The sequence below is a fragment of the Zonotrichia albicollis genome, unplaced genomic scaffold, assembly GCF_047830755.1.
Source record: "Zonotrichia albicollis isolate bZonAlb1 unplaced genomic scaffold, bZonAlb1.hap1 Scaffold_83, whole genome shotgun sequence".
Classification (NCBI taxonomy): Eukaryota; Metazoa; Chordata; class Aves; order Passeriformes; family Passerellidae; genus Zonotrichia; species Zonotrichia albicollis.
Genome location: NW_027428460.1, coordinates 330,524 through 350,612, shown reverse-complemented (window position 1 = coordinate 350,612; position 20,089 = coordinate 330,524). Strand labels below are relative to the sequence as shown.

The 20,089-nt window shown below is 41.1% G+C and overlaps 1 long non-coding RNA gene across 1 annotated transcript; it reads right to left on the bottom strand.

The window, feature by feature from the left end:
• Positions 1–3,864: 3,864 nt before the first annotated feature.
• Positions 3,865–15,413, bottom strand: LOC141728086 (uncharacterized). Its single transcript, XR_012578773.1, has 2 exons — positions 15,067–15,413; positions 3,865–8,086 (listed from the first exon to the last, which is right to left on the bottom strand). It is a non-coding gene; the product is annotated as an uncharacterized LOC141728086 (long non-coding RNA).
• Between the last annotated feature and the right edge of the window lie 4,676 nt (positions 15,414–20,089).

Below are 20,089 nucleotides of genomic sequence, written 5' to 3'. Positions count from 1 at the left end.
TGAAGTTTAGGGACAGACCTACATTTAGAGCCAAGGTTTTGCTGTTATTCTGTTCAGACAAGGACTGTGATTTTAGTGAACTTGTGGCTCTGTTTTATTCTGCTGCACTTTTATTTATACCTTGTGCTTGCATTGCAGATTCAAATCTGTCATTTTTTGCAGGATTTTTTATTATGGATTATGGTTCTGTTGTGTTGTCAGCCACTAACAGATGGCTTAGTTCTTTAATATAACAGTTATTTGATGTATGTATCTATCTAAACAAAGTACCTGATGGATATCTGCTACTGGAAAAACAAATTGTTATCACTGTTATTGAAGGTAATAGAAATATTTTAAAGCAAAATTTATCACGTGAGATTTGAATTTTTATACAATACAGTGACAGGTTAAAATAAAAGAGGCAAGCTAAAATAGTGAAACATTCAGGTGATTTTTCTTCAGATCTGTGCAGAGGCTCTTCTAAACACTGGTAAATGTTCCTGGTATATTTCTGAAAAAGTAAAAGCATGAGCACCATAATCAGTTGCAATATTTCTAATTCTCATCCAGAGCATGTCAATGCAAAAGTAGTGTATAACCCAAGAAATATGAGCTGTGTTCAGGCATTTGCATCGAAAAGAGTCAAGTTCCACTAGTTGGTATTTCAGAACTGCAGACAGCTGCAGTCATAGTACTTTGGAATAAGACAATTCCTTTATGAAACTCTCTCTTGAGATTTGTAACCATACTTGAAATTTTCTTTAAAAGTCGGGTTTTGATAAAGAGGTGTCTTCTAAGCTTCATCCAGCTGACAACTTCTCATATTAAAAGCTCTTCCATCCTTCATGGTAATTGAAGAATGTTGTCCTAAGACAGGAAGAAAATACACACATGCAGTTCAAATAGATTCAGTTAAATTTTTTTGTGTGTGGACTAATAGAAGGAAGCATCTGGTCCTCCTGGTAGTCTGTGTGTTATAGACTCTTCAGTCTACATGAATATAACTAAAAAGATGAGGCATAAGTGTAATTGATGAGTCACACTGTAATGTCATCAAATGCATTTGCTAGACCAGTGTTTCCAGTTGGCAATTCACCGCTTGTTCCCAGTCTCTCTAGAAGATATTCTGCTCACTGGACCAGATGAGAAAGAGAACACTTTTTCTACCATTTCCATGGCCAAATAGCCTCAAGCCAGTTCTCTTACCACTAATTTTGATTGAAGCAGAAACTGCTGTCTGTGTCTGTCTTCACTGTACTCTTGGAATTTTGACTAAAACCTACATGTATTATGTAATTGTTTCTGCCTAGCATCTTGTTCATGGAAATAAGATTATTGTGTGCTGACAATTGAACTGTAAGGGACAATCTATGACAATACATTTAAGTTAGGTTTTCTTTTTATTTCTAACATTTCGATGTGCTTTTTTTCCTTCCCTCCCTAAGAAATTAAATGAAAGTAACAAAATTAGATGTTCTGTAGGATCTCTGAAAAAATAACATCGTCCTGTTTTCTTCTGAGTCAGTATTATATAAAGCTCTTTCTACTTTGCAATAACCATTTGGCCTTCCTCATTCCTTGCATCTCCTTCTGTCTCTCCTTGTCTATCATTAACAGGTACAGAATTTCAAAAAAATTTACCTAGATCACAATTTCTAATGTATTGTTGGGAGTTACTCATCTGTTTTTACATTCTGTTCTGTGGAAATCTTCATGTGGAAAGTCTGATAATACAGTGTTGTCTGTAATATCCTTTAATTCCAGATCATAATCAGTCATTTCTCAGCCCTCCCATCTCTACAGAGACTTTCTGCTCAGTAGGAACTTCTAAAACCAGAATAATTTTGTCCAAAAGATTTAATCTTGGTTTTGTATCAATATTGTGAAACATTGATCCTTCTATCTAATCTAATGGTTCATTTGCTGAGACAAATGACTCACTTCCTACATGGGCCTGGAAATAATTTAACTCTTCTTATTAATAAGGTGAATGTAATTAATAGATATAATTGAGTAGCATGAAGAAGTGAACTATTGGATTATACAAAACTTTAAAGAAACTGTAGATCATAGATAGCATCATAGACTCACAGAATATGTTGAGTTAGGAGGGAACCATTAGGATCATCAAGTACAACGCTGTTCCTCACAGAATTACCTAAAACTAAACTGTGTGACAAAGAGCATCATCCAGACCCTCCCTGAGCTCTGACAGGCTTGGTGCCGCGGCCTCTTCCCTGGGAGGCCATTCCAGTGACCAGATTCCCTCTCAGGGAAGGTACATCCGCTGATGCACCTTCAATGCTTCTCCTTGTGTGCTCTGCTGGTCACCAGAGAGGGGAGATCAGAACTTGCCCTTGCTGCCCTCCTTAGGGCAGATGAGCCCAAACAAAGCCACCCCTCAGTCTCTTCTTCAGGCCGAACAGTGCTGTCCATGATGCTATTGCCTCTACTAGAAATATCTAGTTTTGTTTTTCATCTTTTTTTATTTAATATGAGAAATGCAAAACTTGAAGCCGTTTGAAAAAGGAAGTGTTGAGTGTTGATGTTCTCTTTTATTTTTGTTTGTTTGGCTTTGGGGTTTTTGTGTGTGCGTGTGTGTTTTGGCTGCAATAAAAAACCCCTATCTGCTAAATTAATGTTATCCTCATTACTAGAGCTTAAAAATCCCAGAGGAGAAGCTCAAGTGCACTAAAGCCATTGTTCAACCACACAGTAAGAGGCAGCTCCTACTTCTGCAAGGCTGGAGTCAAAACAGATGAAACAGTGTTCCACTATCCCTCTCTGATAGAAAGGCTGGATTGAACTGACAGATTTCCTAGGTCGAGGGCAGACAAGGATTAATGCAAAACGGGAAACCCAACCAAGATCTTCTGATCCCAGCCTAGTGCCTGAGCCAGAGGACAATCCTTCTAATCATGCATAACGTGACCATTTGTTTCCATACGCAGTGCTCTTTTTCATGCCAGTGCTTCTACAACACCTTTTTGCATGGCATTCCATCTCTGCCACAGAGCTTTCCTCCTTTAGGTGCTTTTCTGGCAACATGATGGCTATGAAAGTAATCCATGTGTATCTGCACTCTTTGGACGCAGTTTTCAAAAAGGAAAGGTTTTGATAGCTATAACCTGCTCCAATGTGCAATAGTCCTGCATATTTTTTCCTTTTTTTTTTTTTCTAATTCCTATAATCTCCTATTCCATTATTTTTTCTTTGTTTTCTGCATTTTTGCAATGTAAAATCTGTGCAAAGATGAAATGTTTAGAGCAAATTAAAAAGAATTCAAACATTCACAAAGATAGGATGTAATTGCTACATAGACTATGTGATGATCATCTGACATCTTCCTTCTACGAAACATTAACACAGAGCAAAGCAAAGCAAGGATATTTTTTAGATATGAAATTTATTTACTTCTTGTTCTGACAAAATTTTAGAAGTTGCACGTGTTCAGGCAGTGAGCACAGAGTTTACCTTTATGGACAACTGTGAAATTGTATTTGTTATCACTTTTTCTCATGAGGAGAGAACAGATGTTAGTTCAAAATAATCCTAGATCAAAACTTGCAGAACAAAAAAAAGAGGATCATTGCTTAAAAATTTTTGGGAGAGACTGAAGTAATGAATTTGAGTGATTAACTACATGTCTAACAAATATTTGTCTTCCTGTTATATAAATGCTGTAACAGTTTTTTGCCTAGGAAGGGAAACCTAAAGAATGGGTATCAGGAATCTTGAAAGGGACAAGCTTGATTTAATAAAATGAAAAAGAATATTCTTCAGTAGTTTCTAGGCTTCTTATTTGTTATGGGTATGTAAAACCGCTATTTTGCTTTGCCTATAGTTAATTTAGGAAGAAAGGGGAGATGTTTTCAGAGGTACTTAAAAATAGCTGTTCCAGCAGAGATGTGCGGGGCCTGGGGACAGCTGCTAATCCAGTAATAACATTGGAAAGAGCTACAGAAAACAGAGACAAGGTCAGTCATCCTGCTGTCCTCCTTGTGTCACTGTTAGAGCAGGGACAAGCCTTTCACAGAAACCTGGACCCTCTGATGCCTGACAGGTGAGGGAAGGACTGGCACGTGGGGGACACGTGTTCATCACACGTCCCAGAACTTTATTGGTCCAAAAATGTCAGGTTTGAAAACTGTCTCTAGAAAGGTAACGAGGAGAGTGTACAGAGATGTGCTCCACAGCTGAGACTGTGGGGGAATCCCAGCTGCAGCTTAACCACAGTAATATCAGACCAGGATCTGGATGGATCACCCTTCACAGCAGCAAATGTCCATGTCACAAATGTGTCACAACACATGCAGATATTTATTTGTGGATGTGATAGTAAAATTAAATTTTATTTTTCTGGTTACAAACAGAAAAGGCCTGCAACATGTGTTGATGGATTGGATCTTTGCATTAATCTTCCAGTAGAGAGCCCAGAATTTAGTAAAGTATAACATTGCCCTTACTGGGACTCTTCTCTAGAATTCTGTAGATCTGCCTGTTGCCCAGAATCCCACTCATCTATGCAGAACCAATGGAAGACTTTTATCTTTTGGTATTTATTAGATTTCAGGCATCCAATCCATAGCATACTTGAATAATCAGTTTTACCGAAGAGCACTCTTTCAAGACAAACATCATCGTCAATAGTTACCAACCTACAAATTATGCAGCTGCTTTTATACACAACAAATTCTGAATAATAATCACATTTCAGAAGCATGAAATCTAGCCATGAAGCATTCTTAGATAAAACCAAGGACAAAACCTGTTGCATAAATAAATTTCTGTAAATTAATCATCTCCTCGTTATCATACTGTGCTAAGTGTCTGTGATGGGGTTACTCAGTTTATTTTGAGCACCAGCAGGCCAAGCAGTGTAAAAGTCATCTCAGTTGCCCAGGAAAATAAACAGTAGTCATAGCTCTTGGCCAGAAGTGTAGAAGACAATGCAAGTGGGATTTTGGTAAAGTATGGAGAAAATAGGCACTCTAACACCTCAGGCTGTTATCTATTATTCTGTGTAAAAGAATGCAGAGAAGGTACTTTCTACTCTGTCTCTCTCCACTTCTAATATGAAAGCTTGATGCGTTCTAATTTCCTAATTTTCAAAGAGAAGAAAGGCTAAAATCTGGTGTTTTGAACTTGGTAATTGCACCAAAATCTTGTTTCATCTCTTTTTTCTCCCTTCTTACCTAAATCCTGTTTGTAAATACTTTGACCCAATTAAAATATGATATGATCTCAAAGCATATGGTAAACAATACCGAAAATAGAGTAAGATTAAGAAGTGGTTAATACTGTTTTCTATGCAAGTTGTAGAGCTTTGTGAGCCATATAACTGATTAGTAAAAGCATGGTGCTTGCTTTGTTAGACATAAAATGGAAGTATTCTGCACAAGACTTCATCAGCCTCTCAGCAGTAACTTCAAGTGCAGATTTTGAAGTTGGTACACCCTCTTCTTCTTCCAAAATCTGCATGCTGGGGTGCCTCCGTGTGAAATGCCTTACACCAGAGTGGGAACTCTGCAGAAAGCCATAGTGGAAGATGGACCTTGTGCCAGCCAGGAGGCCAAGAGCAAAGGTAGATAGTGCCAGCCCACACTGCATGCAGCTCTCGGAGCTAAAGCCTTGGCCTTTATATTTATATATCAGCCTGCAATTTCCACACCCCTCTGTTACAATTTCTGTTATTAATAGTGTGCCTGTTGCCCTAGAATTTCTCTACTCCCAAGCAGCAGCTGGCTTAGAATCACCCCCTTTTCAACCTTTGGTAGGAAGAGATTGGTTAGATGCCTCTAAACTGATTTGCTCTTCAGTAGTGTTTGTTGGAGAGCTGTTCTGAGGAAATCAGTAGCAACCTTAGGCCAAGTGCTAAATCTCTGCTCTCCTGGATCTAAGCCTAATCAAGTCAAAATGTTGCCCTCTTTTTTGCCTACCACTGTTTACTGACTTTTTTTAAAATATATTCCCTCCCCCCTATCTTTCTATCTGGTGCTTTGTTGGCATGCTTCTGTTGTGAGTTGTTGTTGTGGATCTCATCTGGATGTAGTAATTGAGGTTTTGGAATTTAAATCAGTGACTGAGGGGTGCCATTCTTGGCATTAGAATTCAAGATCTCACTGTCTTCTTTATGGCTTACTTTAGCAAACAGCTTCTAGTTTAGGCTGTCCACTTTTGACAACATGGGATAGCAGCTGGAAGAATTATTTATTTTATTGTGATGTTCAAAGGGAAAATAAAGGCTTTTTTCAGCCAATTTCTGGATCCTAAGAGGGCATCAGTAATGTTCATTTTTATTTTAAAGAGTCTAAGAGATCTTAAAATTTTACACCTTGTCTAGAAGTGATGCTTCATGATTACAGATTACTACAGCCTTTCTGCTCAATGTTCTTATTCTCATTTGCTAAAGGATTTCTCTGCCTCCCAAAACTAGTCTGAAATCATGCAAGATAAAGTAGTACATGTGCAAACAATTTCTGTGAAGGCAATGGGCAATTCATGGGAGGAAGGTTATGTGTAGTCTTCAGGGCTGGGACTTAATATCTTGTAATAATCAAAATCCAGAGAGATTATTCATTACTTGTAAACACTACTGTGTATGAAACTAGCAGGGGATATCTTTGAGATATGAGGGTTTACAGTGTAAGTTCTCAGAGACAGGCTTATTTCTTCCTCTATCTTTTGTGACATATCTGCTTTTTTCAACAGTGCATGTGTAAAAGCACATTTGTACAATTTGCACCATGTCTTTTTCAAGCACTTGCTAGCAAATAGTCTGTGATGTGCCTCATGCTGGTTTGTCTTTTAAAAATAAAATAAATGTTTTGAACAGATTTGATCCCATTCACTAAAATGTTTTGAACAAAATGTTACTGGGATATGTAGGACACAGATTTACTGTCTGTTCATGCTATCTGTAATGACCCAGTAGACCAAAACACAGTTCTCTGTGGAAGTTGTTGTGGGCCATTAAGTAAATAATAATACCTATTTTATAAACTCTATAATAACTTCATATTTATTATGGGAGATCAAATTTATATGATAAAATAAAAATCCGCCTGAGTCTCCAACTAAGTCTTAAACTTCTCCAATATTGGAAAAACTTTCATTACATTCCATTTTGTCACACACATTCTCTTTATGAACATCTGATGTCAAATTGGTCTAAAATGCCAAAGTACCCAAACACTGTAATTTTCGTAGCATTTTCAGCCTAGATTTTAGAGCAGGGTCCTTGTCTAAGCTGACTTAGATAATTTAAAAAATTCTTCAACAGAGCTGGACAAGAAAATTCCTGAAATGTTCATGGAATTACAAAACACAGCAATTAACAAAACTAATTGCTCTGAATTCTCTGAATTCCCTGTAAGGCATGAATTTTGAGAGCTCCATTCCAGGAGCTATATTGGAACATTTTAAAATATTTAATGTGTTTTTCCCCCCGAGGTATAGGGCAGGACTCTGGTCCCCATGTTTTATGAAGGAGAATCTGAATCACAGAAGTTAGAATCTATCTCTCCTAATAATAATGTAGAAGTTAGGCACTGAGCCCAGCATATTCTCTTTGTAGGCTCTGAGGGAGGCCAGCATCCCCATTTGCAGGATTCAGCCAAACAGGGCTGTCGATGTTTGTGCTTCTGCTCAGAGCTGGGATTGGTTTGACAGAGGCTCTTGCCTCCAGTCTGTTCCTCCAGGCCCTGAAGGTGAATTTCTCTCTACTTGTGGCTGAGTTTACTTGACAAATCCAGTTGCTTTGCTCCGTAAGAGCTCCAGTGTATGACCCAGCATTACCAAGGTCAAAATCCAAGGACCCTTAGTTCACAGGTAAGGTCTTTAAACAAATGCTGCGTTATGCAGAGGCCTCAAGGTGTTTGGGGCTGTTCTGCTTCTATCTGCTGGTAGGTTTGGGTGATAAATGCCACTCAGTATTTATCAGAGTTAGCACAATTCTTACAGCAAACAGATGAGGTGCCCATGTCCGCTGCATGATCTACTTACAGTATTTAAATGTCACGTTTTCAATAGTGGCCTGTTTTCTTTGGAACATCTTTCATTTGATGATTTCATAGAGCCGAAGTTTGAATCAAATGTCAGAACCCTGTATGGAAGGTTCAGGGGAACAATGATCAGAGGACTGAATGAAGTTTGAAGCAGTCATAGGAAAAGGTAAAGGAAAAATACAGCAAGTGATCAGTAACAAACTGAAGACTAGAATCAACTGGTATTTCCCATGAAAGGTGATTGCAGGTGAGTTAATGGATTCAGTAACACTACTGAGAAGGCTTAAATTTCTTTGGTACCAGAAGACTGACAAATATTACCACTCTTTACAGCAGTGTAGGGGGCCTCTAAGCTTGATCATTTTCACAGGCTAATTAGTGAAAACTATAAATTATGAATGCAAACATGGAAATACATGACCTACTTGAGAAGAGTCATCATGACTCCTTTAAAGTTCAGCTTTATAAGATTCTTGGCCTCCTTTGAAGGGACTACAGCACACATAAAATGAATTTATTAGTAAAGCCTACTTAATTCTAAGGGGCTTTTGGCAAAGGTTTGTTATAAAACCAGGCTGGCAATGGATAAGATAAATTATCATGGATAAATAATCAGTTAAAAATGGGAATGAAAGTCAACAGAAAAAAGAGTTTTGCATGGCTGCCTGTTGCACGTTGCAGCAATCATCGTATTCTCAGAAGACAGAAAAAGGGATGAGCGGTGGTGAAGATACAAAGTTTTGTCAGAACAAGGAAAAACTGAAGGATTTTGCAAGACTGAAAGACCTGGCAATAGAATTGCACATTAAATTCAGTACAAAATGTGAAGGGACATAATGGGAAAAGGCATTGTGGGCTCATGTAGGAAATGGTGGACTGACCAATGGCGATGACCAACCCCTGAAATCTGGGGTTATGATACCTGTAGAAATGTAGGTATTTTTCATGCTGTGTAAATATTTTTTAGACAGCTATTTCTTTTTTTTTGCTTTTTTGTAATATATCAGATGACACTGCCAGTTTGAAAAATAAATGATCGTGTCTTTCCATCCACAGCATGCAAGTGGAATTCTGTTTAGAACATGACTGATTACAACTAAAATTGTATAGCATGACTCATCAGTTGGTAATTAGATCTCTCCTCTTACCATACCTAAGTCATGTCACCATAATCTATAATGATAAAGGAAAGAATTACTGATTTCATGCTCTTGGCAAGCAGAAGCCACAGTTTTCTAATACAGTCACAATAAGGAAATTGATAGGTTTCTCTTGTATTGACTTGCATCTTTTTACACCTTTCATTCAGAGCATTTTTGCTGTCCCTTAACTGATTTTTTTTTTCCTAATTTTCCCTTCAACTTCCTCTCTTCCATTCAGAATTCTCATCAGCGAGCAAAGACAAATGAGAATAAAGAAGGGAGCTATGGCTTCAGTATGGACAGACTTACATGAAAAAAATGCCAGAAAAGAAATTTACTGCCAGAAACCACACATTATTAAAAGTACTGCACTACTGTAAGCACTGTGTTGAAATAAGACTGGTAAACGTTGGGAGATCAGGTGCTGTCTCAACAGAGTCAGGATCTAGAGTTTGACTAACCAAAACTACAGATGAATTTAAATTTGGGAGTTGTGTGGATCTGCATTCATTTCCAAGAATTAGAATGGATAGTGTGGCTGTCATCCTCTAAACATTTTGCATATTTAACTTAGTGGGTTCTTTTTATCTCATTAGCACAATTAAGAATAAGTAAAAGATGGATGTTGATTTGTGGGCAAGTTTTTCATGTCATGCAATCTGTATCAGAAGCAGTGGAATAGCCAAATTCTATTAGTATGTTGAAGTACTTAGGCAACGCAAGCAATGAGAGTTAAATTGATGAATACTTAACAACATCATTAGCTTTATAGCCTCTGCATGATGTAATCAAGGTGCAAATATTTTACACTGCTGTAAGCAGGAAGAAAGATGACCAAGGAGATCCCTTTTGACCCTACTTTCCTGTGCTTACTAAGAAACTAATTTAATCTAGTAGGATCAGTGTTAATCCTGATCCACATATTGTGTGCTGTGGGTCTGCTCTGAGCAGCAGCTGTAAGCACAATGTAAGAATGCCTGGGAGAAAGGAGCCTTTGTGTTTGACTATACAGGTGCCTGATCCAGTGGAAGACTGGAAGGAACAGTAGGATTCCTTTGCATTTGACTTATAGCTCAAATGCAGAGTCAGTTTTTGAAGGGTTAAAAGCTTATTTTCAAAACTAACCTTCAGCTCTAATCCCAATACAAACTTAGAAGATGTATCTACACATTAATAATATTTAATCATTCCCAAATGCAAATAGATATGCATAATTTTTTCATAAACACTGTTGTACACTTTATGAAACTGTATGTTCAATGCTATCCTCTGGAAAATGAATTAAAATTGTCAGTTCAGAAAGTTAATGAATGACAGTATTTCCCATGTAACACCTAATATAAAATATTTAGAAACTGAAACTAGTTCAAGAAATACACAGAGAAAATCTACAGGTCAGAGTAAAGGTTATCCTGTAATGATGAAAAATGCATTCTTTTTATGTAAATGTGAGTAATAGAAGAATAATGGATGTTTGTTATGTAGGCAACATAAAATGTATTGTGGCTTTTAATATTCACTGCTTGGGCTTTAAGTGCTTTGCTTTGTAAATGATGAAATAGGTAAAGTACATCTGTCATTTAACATCCTGAGTATTTTGTTAGAACCAAGTTGTAGTTGTTTGCAAAGTTTAGAACTGTTTTAAGGACCTTTGCAGTTTGGATATGGTGGAAAATTAAATCTAGTGATTTTTTTGAGATGCTTTGAAACTTTTATTAAAACCTCCCTAAAGATCCTGACAGTTGAAATAATTGAAAGATAACATGTATTCCACTAGCATTAATGCGTTCCTTTGTGTATCTAACACCTACACAGAGGTGTGAAGAACCTTGTGTGTTTGTGTGTTTTCTGGGGTTCTTGCTGCTGGTTTAGTGCTTCAGGGCTGCTGCAAGCAGCATCCTCTCTTCAGAAAGCTAGGCAAGGGCAAAGCATATTCTTCCTCCTGGGATGGTAGTGTGTGTCATATTGGGTATTATTTCAAGGCGTGCACTGTAGGAAATGGAGACCTTTGCAAGAAGGCAATAGTTTAAAAATTTACAGGTTTAAGATTCAACAGCTAGTCCAAATCAGTCTTGTGAACAATGAATGAGGGGAAAAAGCATATTCTCTTCTTTCTTCCTAGTAAGGAAAGTCTCTAGGGCTAGTCCTTTCTTTGTAAGTGCCTTGAAACAGAAATGAGTGAATGAATGAGTGAATGAATGAAAGCTTGTAACTGCTTAAATGGGAAAGTCACTGGCTCCCTGTGAACTTCCAGAGAACTGCTATGGCAAGCCGTGATATCTGGGTGGGGAGTGGCTCAGCTCATGCAATAACCCCTTTTCCCCTTTTTTTTATTTGGTATTGGAAAGGGATCACTGCCTGGTAAACTAACATTTTTCTTTTATACATAAGCCTTTGGAAAACATCCTAGGTAAGTAATGGTTGTAAAGCAATGAAGCACCTTTCTCTAAACACGTTAGCCAGCTTTTGTCAGGCTGAACAAAACTGCGTTTTTTACTTCTGGTCTTGAATTGACACTGCCAGATGGTCCTAAAAAGGAAAAAGAGGAAATGAATCACTCTCTCTAATAATTTTCATTGTTAGCGTAGCCACTGCATATCTGCTTCATCTAAATTAATGCTCCCAAGAGGAAACTGGTGATCTCCAAGTTATTTCAGGCTGATCTTCCCTTCAGCCTAGTGTTACCAATCTGGATTCCACAAAACTGCTTTGTCCAGAGGTCCATGTAGTCATGCTGCAAATAAAATCAGTAGCTCAAAATTTGCTACCACATTTTCCTCCCATGCAAACTCTGATAAGAAATCTGACTTATTTAAGCACCTGACCCTGGTACAGCCATGCTAAACTTCCTCTGTATTTAAGTGCTGTGAATTCTAATGTGAGTAGTCATTTTTCATGCTCAGGCATGGATAGCAGGACACCAGCATCAGAACACCATTAATAAGATACTGGACAGTGCCTCTGTTTTTGAAAAGGTTAGCTATTCCTGCATAATAAGAGCCATGTTTGGTGACTACCTCATATAATTTAGATTTCCAGTTAGAGTGATGATACAACTTGCATTTATAAATTACGGCCAAACAGTTGTCCCTTTGGAGCACGTCTTAATTTTCTTGCTGTTATTTTGTTCTTGTTATAAGTGTGGAAATACGTGCTGATACTAGGGGCAAAATTAAAACAATAACAAGATCCTTTTCATCCCCTAAGTCCTGAAGCAGTGAAAGTTGCATTAATAGGAATTGAATGGTCTAGGCTGTAGGCATTAACCTCAAGAAAGCATTTCTCATAGCCACATGTAGCAACAGCCAGAAAGCTGGAAATGGAATTCAAAATCAGCATGTGAGACTAATCCTGCACCCCAGAGCAAACTGCAAGGTCTCAGGCCTTCCTCAGAGCAAAACAAAAACCTACCTGAAAAATCCAATTCATCCTAGTCCATAAATTGTTGCACCACCCTTGCATGATGAAGATATAAATTCAGTAGTTATTATGAGTTATTAATTGAGTTTTAAATCCTTGACAGCCTAAGATGGTTTGGGGTTTTCCCTTCCCTAACACAGTGCAGTCATTTGGGGAAGGGACATTTCTCAGTTTACTCTTGAGAGTACATTTTACTGGGGTCTGGAAGTCACAGCAAAGACTGATGCCAGAGAACGAGCCATTAGTAGTGACAAACACACACCTTGTGTGACTCCAGTTGTAGTTAACTAATGTGTGCTTGTTCCCACTTTAATGAGGTTGTGTGCTCTAAGTAGAAAGATAAAAAGATGGTATCCCCATTTCACAGGCATGGATTTCACACAGGTCTAACAGCTGCCTCTGAAACTGGAGCTCTAAAGTCTGGTTGCTTCAGGATGATCCTCCCTACCCAAGTTTTTAGCCTCCTGTTACTGCCAGCAATTTCTCTGATGTCTTAGTTGCCTGCAGTTCCCTGCCTATCAAGGTCAGGCTCCTTTGGAAGCACATCAGGCAAAGGATGTTCAAATCACTGCGTGATCAGGTCTGCCTTCCTGTTCCAGCTGAGGAGGCAATTCTGAAACCATTGATATGAGCACCTCAGCATGGTTATGTCTATAGCAATAGGATGATCTGCAATATTCAGTAACCTTCTTGACATTTTCTGACACTTGCTGCTAAAGCACATTAGGCTAAATGTGCATATGTCTCATTTTTGAAACCCCTTCTCAGATGTTCCCTCAATAACACTTTCCAACATATTGTACACTTGTGTGCTGTTAACAGCTGTAAATCTTTCAACAGCAGAACTGTCTGCAGCAGAACTACCCTGGTGGTAGCCAGGGTGTTGGATTAAAGTTTTTTGCTGGTTCTAGCTAAAGCCACAGACCTCCATTAGGCTGGGCACCAGCTTCCATTCTTTTGCCCTTTTTGGCCATATGTGATGTGCTGTCTTAACCAGTGCTCTGGACAAGATAGGTTGTGTTGAGGCTCTTGAAGTGGAGCTGAGCAACTTTTCCCATTCTGCCGTGGCTGTCCCTGGAGCAGTAGATAAGATGAGACTGAGAATTCTATGCTGTTATTTCCTCTTGTGTTCCTGCTCTGTACTGGCAATTGCCCAGTTGCATTTGCAGACCTACTGCAAGACTGAATGCATCTTCTCTGGTGTCTTCTTAAAACACAGTAGTTCATGGCCCCAGGTGATGCATCCTTAGCCAAAATATGCTGAGGAAGGATTAAGCCAGCTGTATTTTCCAACTGTTTTCAAATGTTCCCTGCTCTTTTAGGGAGCTATTAAATGCCCCTGGCCCTTCCCCTCTCTCCCCATCCCTCTTCCCACCACCTCCCATATTTCCATTTGCTCTAGAAACAAACCAGCCTGACTTATTTGCAGTCAGCCACAGTGCACTAATGTGTGGAAGCGACAAATAATGTCTGGTGTGTTCTTTACAGTGTGCATTCTCCTTTGAAAAGGTGAATGAAAGGTAGTTTGAATATTGTATGAGGTCAAGCACCAAATTTTGAAAAATAAGCCTTTTTTCCTGTCTAGAATTCAAAGGTGAGACAGTTCAGAAAGCAAGTCTCACATAAGGATGGGAGAAGGAGTGAATGGGAAGAGGGCTTGAATTTAATTTAACCATAGAATGAAGACTTGAAGTGATCATCCTCTGCTTTTTTCCCTACACCTGATGGATTTATCTGCTCAATGACATTTAAAGCTGCGGCTGCAAAAGCAGCAGAGTACTGAGCTACTTGTCTCTGATGGAAGTGTTTTCCATCAGGGCAATTGGTCTACAGGAGAAACAAGGCACAAAATGTGATGCTAATGTCCCCTCTTCAGTTCATAAGCTGCTGTGACAGTCTTCCTTTCTGATGGCTGTGATGAGACACAGAGTGAGGCAATGGGACCATTTGTCACAGTCCCCTCATGTACCTGGGATGAAACCAGGCTTTGTTTTCCTTCAGACGGTGCCTTGGTAAGAGCTTTCAGAGAAAAGCAGAAAGGAGGTGAATAATAAATATCTAAAAGGGATTGGAATAGAAAGACCAAGTTGAGGGAGTGACAAGAAAGTGTATTTCAATTGAAAGGTTAAATTGCCTCTTACAAAGCCATATTTTTTCGCCCATTTTAATGGCAAGTAATCAACAAATAGTAGTTAAACTGATGAGGCTGCTTTCTTTAAGATCAAGGCATTTTTCAAGTGGAAGTGCTGAACAGTGTATTCTTTTAAAACAAGAATTTTGTTTTTCGTTAATGAAATAAAATCCCCAGGGAAGGAGCCCATATAGAATGAATTATATAGTTCAGATTTCATAGGAATTCTTTAGAGCTAACACATGCTTTGTGTTTCAGATGGAATAATGGATCTCATGTGATTTAGTTCCAGTGGAGTTTGAGACCACTTCTGCTTTCCGGTGGTAAGAAGAGGGTTGTTGGTCAGAAGCACAACATTGTAATTTTGGTTGTATTTATTTCTTACCTCCCCTCAGCATTGTGGCTCCCTGCTTCCTGGTGTGCTGTATAGCACCTACTGGCATAGAAAGAGGAAAGTAAGATGCTTGCATTTTGCTTGTCTACATTGCATTTACTCCACAAATGAACTTTTTCCTATTAAAAATTATTTTTCATAATTCCTGTGCTGTATACTCCTAAATTGGCTGGCTATCTTCCAATGCCAAAGCACGTCTCAGGTTCAAATGTGTAGCAAGCCTGAGTTTATATTGATTGTTAGAGCAGGTTGTGCACTCTTAGAGAAAAATCTTTCAGAACCCCAATATCTTGTTAATGTTTTTACCTGTAGGGAAAGAGAATAGAAATCTGTGAACTTGTGCCTTGTGAACTCCAGCCTCATCTCTATATTCTACCAGGTAATCAGAATGATTTTCTTGTATTCTACCAGGTAATCAGAATGATTTTTTGTCCTTGTCCCCCAACACAAAGAAGTCGAGATACCAGGTGTGAATTTACCAGTCAGCTATTTCTACATCAGTTTTTTATTTTTTGTTTGGGTTTTTTGGGGTTTTTTTTTTGCCTTACATTAATGGTATTTTATTACAGCGACCTTAGACGGTCACTGTGGTGAGAGAAGGACGAGAATCTTGTTTCTTGATCAGAAGGCTGATTTATTGATATAAGATATATAATACATTATAACTATACTAAAAAGAATAAGACGAGAGGTTGCAGAGAGCAGCTATGCCAAGAATAGAATAGAAAGAATGAATAACAAAGTTCTTTGCCGAGGGAATCTGTCCCTGAGCTGCTCCTGTGATTGGCCTTTAATGGTACACAAGGAAGATGAGCCAATCACAGGGACACCTGCTACATTTCACAACAGCTGATAACAATTGTTTACATTCTTCTTCTGGGGCCCTTTGCTTCCCAGAAGAAGGAGAAATCCCAAAGAAAGGATTTCTATGAAGAAATGTCTGCGACATCTCACCCTTCTAAATTGTATAAATTAAAAGAAAAATGCTGATGTGAAATGAACAGGAGATTTCTTCAACTGTAAAATATACAATACTAATAAATCACTAAAACAATCCTACAATCTAAAAAAATGCAAAAAACAATGCAAAGAGAATTCAAGTCCAAGCAGCTGGGTTTCAGGAACAGTCCAAGAGCTGAAGTTGTTTCTCTTGGATATCTGAGAATCCTTTTCGGTCCTGAAAACAGACTTGCTGCAAAAGTCCCATCAACAGTTATCAAAAACATATTGACAATCTTACAACTATTTCAAACAATTTCAAACAATTTGAACAACTTTGGAATGTCCCTTTCTGGCCCTTCAATGCTTCAGTGCTTCAGAACTGCTGCCCACTGTTTTCAATCTTTTTTATTTAATTTTTTTTTTTTTTTTTTTTTTTTTTTTTTTTTTTTTTGTGATCGAAAAAGAAAAGAGCAGCAGCAGAGCAGAGCAGTGCCAGAGAAGGAAAGGCCCTGGGGGCCCTGGCCCATGATGGACCAGGAACCCCAAAACTGGCCCACAAAGGGGGACCAGGACCGGTAGGAGAAACCTCAACCCCCAGAAACACCAAGAGGCCAAATGCTGGCCCTGGCCCAAAAACTTCCTGAGCCCAACGGCCCAGGCCAAACCCATGAGGCAGGCCCTGCATTCCCACAGGCCTGCACCCTGCTGCCAGTACAATGGCAGCACGAGTGGGGACACGCTTTCTTTTCCCATAACCACTGAGGCATGCCAGCAGCAGGGAAATAGAAGCCTTCCCCAGAAATCTCACCTGGGGTCTGGACATGTTTGTTCCCCACAGCAAACCAGCTATGGTCTCCTCCATCTGTGCCCTCTCCCTCTGCACTGCAAACGCAGCAGGTTTGTCTCTCATCTGCCCCATGGTTTCATCCCCACCCCCTCCGGGCTGGAGATCAGAGGCAGAGCTCTCGGGATGCACCTGCCCCCCGCCACTAGGGCGCAAGAGAGGCGGCAGAGATGGCAGCCTCCATGGGACAATCCCCGAAAAACCACCCCCGAACCCGCCGAGAATGCTGATCTTAAAAGCAGGGAGACGGGCTGTCCCCCCAGTCAGCTGGCGGGCAGCCCCCGCTCCACGGAAGGGGAGGCCAGCCGCCGGGGCCGCTGCTACAGCAACCGGTCCGGGATGGTCCGAGCTCGAACAAGCCGCCGGTGCCAGGGCAGTCTCTGACGCCGACACGGAGGACACAGCCTCTGACAACGGCAGGACTGCTGGGGCAGCCTGTGCAGGCAGCGGGGGGGGAGCCGGAACCGGGGAGGGAATCCCGCTGGATGTAGGAGCGGCCGCGGGTTGTTCCGAGGGTCCCGCAGGTTCGGCGCCATCTCCAGCACCATCCTGAACAGGGACCGTCTCGGCTTGAGGTGGCGAGGAGGCCGATGGAAGCGGCAGAGGGGCCGGAGAGAACAACTCCCCCGCTGAGCCGGAAGCTGGAGACGCGTCGTCGTCGCTTAGCAACTCAGCAGCCACAGGAAGTGCCTCTTCTGCATTCTCAGACGCAGGCGCTGGCAGGGGCGGGGAGGCCTGTGAAGCCGTGGGCGGGACTGCCTGGAGAGGCGGAGACGGGATCGCCTGGAGTGGCGGCCGCGCCGGTGAGGCGGGTCTTGAAGGCGGACGCAGCGCTGGCAGGGGCGGCACCAACGGCGCTGGCTCGAGCGGGACCGCCCATTCCCATCCCCCCGGAGAGAGAGAAGGAGGGGGGGGAGAAGGTTCCGTCTGCGCAGGCTCCGGAGAAAGAGTAAAAAAAACTTCTTCGCTCGGCGCAGTTTCGCCCCCCCCCGCCGCGAAGCAGGGGGGGCCGGGCAGCCCCCACTCATCCCCCGCCGGGGCTTCTCCCGCTGAGGACAGGGGGCTGGGAAGCCCCCACTCATCCCCCGCCGGGTCTTCTCCCACCGGGGACGGTGGAAACGGAGCCTGTCCATAACAGTTAGAAATCCATTGAAAAATAGCTGCTCTCCGTTTCAAAACTGGGAAGAGCTTTAGAAATGCTGGGTAGATAAAAGGCAAAACACGTTCCTGGCCCCAGACAAACTGAAAAATGGAGTTCATGCACTCCCAGACAAAAACATCCAAGGCATACAGGACATCAGTAAAGAACCGAAAAAGCTTTGCCCATCGAAAGAACTCATAGAGATCTGTTGCTGACAGAAAAATCCCATCTTCTCTACACCATTTTTGCCAGAGGGCAATAAGTTTCTCCTCTGAAGGGGAGAACTGAACCTCTTCTTCCAAGGCATGTGTTCGCCATACCAACCGCCACAAACTACGAAGGGCTGGTTCATCAGGAAGGGAAAAGACAAAAGTACCTTGTGAAAATGTCCAGCTTGCTCTGGCCAGCTCTGCGAACATCTTCCTGAAGGTGTTCCAGAAGAAGGTTCTCTTTGTGGTCAGCCTTGGCTGTGAACTCTGTCCAAATCAGGATCTTCAGTTCTTCAGCTCCTGGCTTGAATCCACTTCTGTGGTCACTTCAAAGCAACCATCACATGCTACACATACAGGATTTTACCCAGTGCAGCAATTTTTGCTCCTCTGGTCTTTATCAAATTAATTTTTGCCCTGACACGAGGGGTCACCAGATATTACAGCGGCCTTAGACGGTCACTGTGGTGAGAGAAGGACGAGAATCTTGTTTCTTGATCAGAAGGCTGATTTATTGAGATAAGATATATCATACATTATAACTATACTAAAAAGAATAAGACGAGAGGTTGCAGAGAGCAGCTATGCCAAGAATAGAATAGCAAGAATGAATAACGAAGTTCTTTGCCCAGGGAATCTGTCCCTGAGCTGCTCCTGTGATTGGCCTTTAATGGTACACAAGGAAGATGAGCCAATCACAGGGACACCTGCTACATTTCACAACAGCTGATAACAATTGTTTACATTCTTCTTCTGGGGCCCTTTGCTTCCCAGAAGAAGGAGAAATCCCAAAGAAAGGATTTCTATGAAGAAATGTCTGCGACATCTCACCCTTCTAAATTGTATAAATTAAAAGAAAAATGCTGATGTGAAATGAACAGGAGATTTCTTCAACTGTAAAATATACAATACTAATAAATCACTAAAACAATCCTACAATCTAAAAAAATGCAAAAAACAATGCAAAGAGAATTGAAGTCCAAGCAGCTGGGTTTCAGGAACAGTCCATGAGCTGGAGTTGTTTCTCTTGGACATCTGAGAGTCCTTTTTTGTCCTGAAAACAGACTTGCTGCAAAAGAGTCCCATCAATAGTTATCAAAAAACCATTGACAGTCCTACAACAATTTCAAACAATTTGAACAACTTTGGAATGTCCCTTTCTGGCCCTTCAATGCTTCAGTGCTTCAGAACTGCTGCCCACTGTTTTCAATCTTTTTTATTTAATTTTTTTTTTTTTTTTTTTTTTTTTTTTTTTTTTTGTGATCGAAAAAGAAAAGAGCAGCAGCAGAGCAGAGCAGTGCCAGAGAAGGAAAGGCCCTGGGGGCCCTGGCCCATGATGGACCAGGAACCCCAAAACTGGCCCACAAAGGGGGACCAGGACCGGTAGGAGAAACCTCAACCCCCAGAAACACCAAGAGGCCAAATGCTGGCCCTGGCCCAAAAACTTCCTGAGCCCAACGGCCCAGGCCAAACCCATGAGGCAGGCCCTGCATTCCCACAGGCCTGCACCCTGCTGCCAGTACAATGGCAGCACGAGTGGGGACACGCTTCCTTTTCCCATAACCACTGAGGCATGCCAGCAGCAGGGAAATAGAAGCCTTCCCCAGAAATCTCACCTGGGGTCTGGACATGTTTGTTCCCCACAGCAAACCAGCTATGGTCTCCTCCATCTGTGCCCTCTCCCTCTGCACTGCAAACGCAGCAGGTTTGTCTCTCATCTGCCCCATGGTTTCATCCCCACCCCCTCCGGGCTGGAGATCAGAGGCAGAGCTCTCGGGATGCACCTGCCCCCCGCCACTAGGGCGCAAGAGAGGCGGCAGAGATGGCAGCCTCCATGGGACAATCCCCGAAAAACCACCCCCGAACCCGCCGAGAATG